The sequence below is a fragment of the Eucalyptus grandis genome, chromosome 2 (genome assembly GCF_016545825.1).
Source record: "Eucalyptus grandis isolate ANBG69807.140 chromosome 2, ASM1654582v1, whole genome shotgun sequence".
NCBI classification, from domain to species: domain Eukaryota; kingdom Viridiplantae; phylum Streptophyta; class Magnoliopsida; order Myrtales; family Myrtaceae; genus Eucalyptus; species Eucalyptus grandis.
Window position 1 is genome coordinate 2206096 of NC_052613.1, and position 7034 is coordinate 2213129.

The 7034-nt window shown below is 40.9% G+C and overlaps 1 pseudogene; it reads left to right on the plus strand.

Annotated features, from left to right (window-relative positions):
- Positions 1-1510: 1510 nt before the first annotated feature.
- On the plus strand, positions 1511-6739 carry LOC104434251 (annotated as a pseudogene).
- Positions 6740-7034: the final 295 nt, after the last annotated feature.

Here is a 7034-nt window from a genome sequence, read left to right on the forward strand (position 1 = left end):
TAATATAAACCGTCTGATATGCCTCATGGGCAAAATAAAGTCAGTAAAATTGCTTCTAATTGACATCGTTTATTACAACGTTTGCCCCAAATTAACAGATCGGAGCAAAATTGCTTATAATCCCAGCCCCAATTCCTCAAATTGGGGAAAATTTACTTGACGAAATATGCAACGGACAGTAAAATAAGATGACACGGAGTGAGCGAGAGATAAAGTTTTCAAAGTGAAGAAATTGTTCTGACGTTTTCCCCCACCAAGTTTTCATAGTAAAGCAAATGGACTTACGCCATCGCCCTTTATTCTAATGCCAAAGAAACCTGTATCGGTCAGAGAAAGTGAGAGTTTTCTGAAGAGAGAGAGAGAGAGAGAGAGAGAGTTTTCTCTGATCAAAGTGTCACTTTGTCTTGCCCTTTGTCCATGTTGGACTCCATATTTTTTATCTGGAAAAAAAGAGTCATGTATGATAAACCATGGGAATAAGTTGGCGAATGCACTAAAGTGATCGGTTTTTCGCTGATGTGATGTTTAGGTGATCGAAAAAAAAAAGTTATGATATTGAAATGAGTACCACACAAAATATATGATATTTATGGTATCTTTTTTCCGAAAAACAAAGTAAAAGCTGGCCTTTGCAAAGCCGATGACCAATTGGCCCATAATGGATGCATATCAGTTCGGCCTATAGGTCAATCTTAATCCAAATGATATTGATCTAATGACTTTGAGAGAGTCCGATCCATTTTATAGGTCTTGCTAAAATATCTCCAAAAGTAAACATTCACAAGCCCAAAAAGACAACATAAGGACCGGCCCACAAGATCGTGAAGAAAACAACCGCGATCTACAAGAATACCGAATCGATATATAAAGACCTGTTGCTTGAATTTTTTAACAAACCTTTGTGCAAGACTCTTATTGAATGTCGAGTATAACCCTACTAGTCTACTAGTCTGATAAATGAAAACGGAAGAACTTTGAATCAACGTTAAATGCAGCAAATTGATCAGAAAATGCACCGTTATGTTTGGTTGCTTGTTATCAGTTTTACCAAACTTACACATCAAGTGCCAAGAAAAGCGGCTACCAAGCTAAGTAACTAGAGGCATTAAGCAATGTGCATGGCCTGCTAAACAATCAGCTCGTAAGTCTCGTTAAATTTGGCTCTGTAACGAAAATAAATTTGGCTCATTGCCGCCCGGAAAAGTCTCGTTAAAGATCTCCACACGACGCCACAAAGCTTCAGCTTCAATATTAAGATTACGTGCCCTTGTCAGCAATTTGTGTCAATAAAATAGGCTGAGAAAGTCTCATTTCGCCCACATACTTCCATGAACACCAAGACGCGGCTAGCTTCCACACTGCTAAAAGACATAGCAATGAAGACACAGATGATGAAATCTTTTATGTTAATACATAAATCATCATCGCAAAAATGTGATCTATATGAAAGAGATGTTAATGGAACAGAGTGCTTGCCGCTACCTCAGACTGTTCTTAGTAATATAGGGAAATGGTGCCAGTACTTAGCAGAACTAGACCTCCACCTCCGTTTTTGCACCACATAATCACATTCCATAATATCAAATCACTGCCAATTCTGACTAATTAGTATCAAGAAGATGGACTTTTGTGCTCAAACTCACTCCTTGACATCCTTGGCCTTCCACAATATGCCTGGAAAGAACTTAAACTAAAGGGTATGTCCCTTCTTCAGAACTTTCTTTAAACACATGTAGCAGTTTGTTCTATTGCTAATAAGAGAGAACATGCACCTGTCGCGTACAGATTTAATAAGATCAGAAAGATAGGGCGTGCATGGAAACGTTCCAAAGAAATGTTTCTGGAACACTTTTGTACGGATTTTGTTCTCGGGAACAAAAAAAGAACAGAAACGCGTTTGGTTGCGTTTCTGTTCTTTTTTTGTTTTTTTGTTCCCGGAACAAAATAAGAACAAAAAAAAGAAACAACAAATTGTTGTTTCTTGTTCTAGAAACAAAAATGAAGAAACTTTTCTCTTCTCTCTCTTCTTCTTCTCTTCTTCTTTTCTTCTTCTTTTTTTCTTCTTTTTTTCTTTTGCCGGTCGCCGGCCTTGGCCATGGCCGGCGACCGCCGTCGAGGGCCGGCGACGCCGTCGAGGGTCAGCGACCTCGCCGGAGCCTCGGCCCCCGGCGAGGCCGAGCCAAGCCTCGCCTTGGCTGGGCGAGCTCGGCCTCGCCGGATTTGGGCGAGCTCGAGCTCGCCCAGCCATGGCGAGGCTCGGCCTTGCCGGATCCGGGCGAACCCGAGCTCGCCTAGCCAAGGCGAGGCTCGGCCTCGAGCTCGGGCTCGCCCAGATTCGGCAAGGCCGAGCTCGCCCGACCAAGGCGAGGCTGCCGCCCCGTCGGGTTGAGTCGCGGAGGCGGGGACCGGCCGAAAAAAAAAAAAGAAAAATAAAGGAGAAAATGAAAATAAAATAAAAATGTTTAAAAAATTAAAAGAAACAAAAAAGAATAAAATTTACCAAACGTGTTTCTATTCATTTTTTATTTCCGGAACAAACGTTACCAAACGTATTCTTTTGTTCAAAAATTGTTCCCCGGAACGTAAAACACTTTTTTGTTTCGTTCCCCGCAACTAAAAAGAACAGAAACGTTACCAAACGCGCCCATACTGACCCGGTGGAAAAGACAAGGATCTGGCTAAAGGCGCAGCTGAATATTCTTTTATATATATTTCAACAGGTTTAAAAGGATTGGTCATAATTACAGTACCCATGTTCTCGTCAGTCATCATCAGAGCAACAAGATGCAAAGCAAAAGACAGCTCTAGGCTCAAAGGTGCATTTTGCTTATTTGCCGATTGGTTCTTCATCAAAGAAGGCTCGTTTTATCAGCAAGTTCTTCCTGTCTCTTGTCTCGCTGATTTTTATCTCCAGAACTGCTCTCTCCCTTAGTGTGTTCAGCAGGACAATTCTCATGCGCCCTTTCCCATGTTCTGAAGCACTGCAATCACGCAATTCTTACTTGTACCATATCTCTGGAGGACGTCACGTAGAAGAAATAGCCTCTCTCTACTCGGTCAACTTGTCAGAAATCAAACCGATAATCCACGGGGCAGAGCAAGATTATCTGGTATCTGTGCCATGCACTTGTACATACCTGAATGGCACCAACAGATACTCCTATGATACTTCTTACAAAGTAAAACCAGATGATTCATTTGCCAGAGTCTACAATGATTTCTACAGTGGACAAGTTTATAATGTCACTGGTGAGGACGTATTTAATGCTGGAAATATGGTAATTATGCATCTCTTGTGAGGTTGTGTGGGAGAAGGATCTCAAGAAATCGTGACTTACACGGTTCAAGAGCATGACACTCTATCACAGATTGCCCATCTGCTGTCCTCAATTTGAGTGAGGTCGAGAAACTAAACCCGAAGTTGACTCAGGATCCTAGTTACATATAGATGTCGGGTGGGTGCCGTATATACCTATGGAAAATAGAGCAACTCAAGGTCACAAGCAACGTAAGCTGAACTCTCTCTTTATGTTTAAGAGTGATCTTCTGCTCTCATTATAAGATTGCAAGGCCTAAAATTTTCATTTACAGAATGATCGTAGGTAAGTTAAGACTGAAATAAATTGAGATCAAGTCAGGGACAATATACAGTAGACATAAATGGAATCATGAGTAGCGTCAGACATTTTTTTCATCCAAATATCTTACATCCACTTACAGTTTGTTATCATGTGTTAGGAAAAATGTAGAACTGGACTGAGATAGCAGTGATCCTGTCAGTGGTAACTTTAGCATCGATGAGCGTGCTGATTTTGTTATATCAAAGGAGACACGGAAGGGGCAACGTTGGACAAGTAGATCCTGCGGCGACAACTAAGAGCTCAAATGCCCAGAAGACTACCCCACTGAAACTGTTATGACTAATCAAAGCAATAAACAAAACAAAAAACCAGAGGCTATGGTCTTCGAACTGAGGAAGATAGCACAGAAAAAAACAGAGCTCAAGACTTGCATACATCAGTTCTTAGAGAAACTGTCGAGTCTGGTCCCTAAATACAAGCAGTAAACATACTGCAACATATAACTGCACATAAACGTGTTAATTCACTTCCTAAAAATAACGAAAATACCAGCTGCATAATTTAACAAACTTAGCTATAAAAAACAAACAGAAGAAAAAACCAGAACAGAGGAATATCAGCAACATCAGCAGCACTGAGGCATAACACTCCAACAGAAACAACTCTTCCACAAAAAGGACTTTGAAGGTCAGTTAGGTGAATTAAAAATTGGGAATTTTCTCACAATGGCCTGAGTTCAAGTGAGATATACGGGACATGATATGGCATAGAGATAAAATTTTGAATTAAACAGAAAAGTATGAGCTCAAATACAAGCTGAAGAAACTGAAAGAATTGTCTTTCCTCAGAGAGCCACTTTGAATTTTATTTCTCTGACAAGTAAATGATGAACTTTCATGAGTTTATCTAAGAGTGAAGGCATGCATAGTATCTGATACACTTACATGAAGCTATTATTCTTGTCCCAGATGTGAAATTTGAATCAGATAAACCAGTTATGTACAGCTTGGAGGATATGTACGAGGCTACAAAAGACTTTGATGATGCTCGGAGAATTGGAGAGGGAGGGTATGGGAGTGTGTATTATAGCATTTTAGGGAACCAGGTATGATACACATGTCAGGCTTTTACTTTTTCTCCACTTTTTTTCGTGGAGCTCAATCCAGAACAATGATCTGCTTTCCTATCCTAAGACCAAACATGCCTTGTCTCAATTTCAGGAAGTTGCTGTTAAGAAGATGAAATCCAGCCAGTTGAAGTAGTTCTTTGCCGAGCTTAAAGTTTTGTGCAAAATACATCACCTTAATGTGGTAAGTATCTACTGGCCAAAAAATAAAAAGAAAAGTTTGGTAATGATTTAGATCTCTCATGCAAATTGGTAATCAAGAGAGAGCGAAGGGATATGCTGCTATCTCACTGATCTCTAGCTCTGTAGGTGGAGCTTCTTGAATATTCAACCAGTGACAACCATTTATAATTGGTATATGAGTATGTTCCAAATGGCTCACTAAACATGTTCCAAATGGCTCACTAAACGAACATCTTCATGATCCTTTGCTGAAAGGTTACAATAATAATAAATCTATCTCCTTTTTCTACTTAAAGAAAAATTGTTGAAGGTACTCAATTGCTATTTCCTGCATGTCACCAACCTCTCTCCCGGACGGACAGCAAGAGCAAATATAGCACTTGATGCTGCAAGAGGAATTGGGTACATTCATGATCATACCAAGGCACGTTAGTGCATCGTGACATCAAGACAAGTAACATTTTACTTGACCAGGGGCTCAGAGCAAAGGTAATGGATAACTGGTTTGAGCACTCACTTCTCAGTGATGTGAGTTTGATGGAAGTTTCGGATGAAGTTTCCTTCCAGGCTTTCTGCCTTCGCCTTAAGCTGCTAGGATATTTAACTCCTAGACTGATGTTGATTTGCTGTATCGGCAGGTGGCTGATTTTGGACTCGCAAGACTGGTGGAACGATCCAATGAGCAAGAAGTATTTGCAATGCGTGTACTCGGCACACCTGGTTATATTCCACCTGAGTAGGTGCTTTGCTCTTTTTCTATGACAAGGGAAACAGAGAAAACATGCTCATCGATGGTGCAAACTTTTTTGGACACCATACATTTCATCTCAGACTCGACTTTGTAGCTTACTGCTTCCCCGCAGGTCCTTCCGCAAGCTGCAAATGACATCGAAAGGAGATGTATATGATTTTGGAGTGGTTTTAGCAGAAATAGTCACTGGCCAGTGCGCACTCGCTCGAGATAATAGGGACCCAAATAATTTTAGGACCCTAGTGTCAACCGTAAGTCTGCATTTTGCGATCTTAACTGGTTTTTTACGCAGCTTTCACAGGCGAGCGCACGTGCACTTTCCAATTTTCAAACATGACGCGCAACATACAAACACTGAATCTCCCCATTACTGTAGACTGTAAGGATACAAAATGCCATTAGCACATGAAATGAAACATAAAGCGCATATATCCTTAGTCAGAATCGGTTTCCATTCAAAGAAACTATTTGCATGAAATTGTTGCTAACATTCCATCTCAGGATTCACCGCTTAATTCGCCTTTCTCAGATGATAACAATTTTCGAAGGCCAAAAACCACAAAATGCTTTGGAAGCAATCATAGATTGTGACTTGAGAGAGAGTTACCCCTTTGAGGAGGTTTTTAAGGTAAGTGAAATTGCACCAGTATGCTTGATTTATTATGTTTCATATCCATGTGATGAGTTCTAAAGTGATCAGCATGTCGACCGTATCAGGACAGGTCCATCCATATGCACCGACTGCTGTATCTTAGAACACCAAACGAGTAACATTTCTTCCATATGAAACTATTCTATGCGAACATTTTAACTGAACAAAAAACCTACAATTGATAAGGTAACGGGACACGAAGTGAAGGGTTAATCCGGTGTTCCCGCCACCAAGCCTGAAAAAACAAAGAATAAACCAATGCTTCTGCTATTTTGTGTTTGCCTCACAGATGGCGGATTTGGCCTGGCGATGTCTGAATGATGATGCTATCAACAGAATTAAAGAAATTGTTCATGAACTCTCACATTTTAACGTCCTCGATGGAGTGGGAAGCATCACTTGGAGGGAATGAACGAGTCTTCAGCGGGTTGCTGAACGGAAGATAAACAAGAGCACTCACGGCAATGGCCAGGAAACGGCTCTAAAAGCCTTTGCCACCTCACGCTTGGGGCCACTTTCAGCAAGCCTCTTTGGTGCTCATCCAATTTGGAAACAAAGGGAAACTATGAGCTTTTTCGCACCACCTAGACTTTCATGGGTTCCGTCGAGGCGAATGGTTACACCTGACGTAATGTGAATATGTCATGCCATCTCTCTTTTTTCCTTTAATACTCGGCATAAGATTCAATGTGCCAAGATGATTTCCACCATTCTGCCATTCTGTCATCAAGTAGCAAGCGA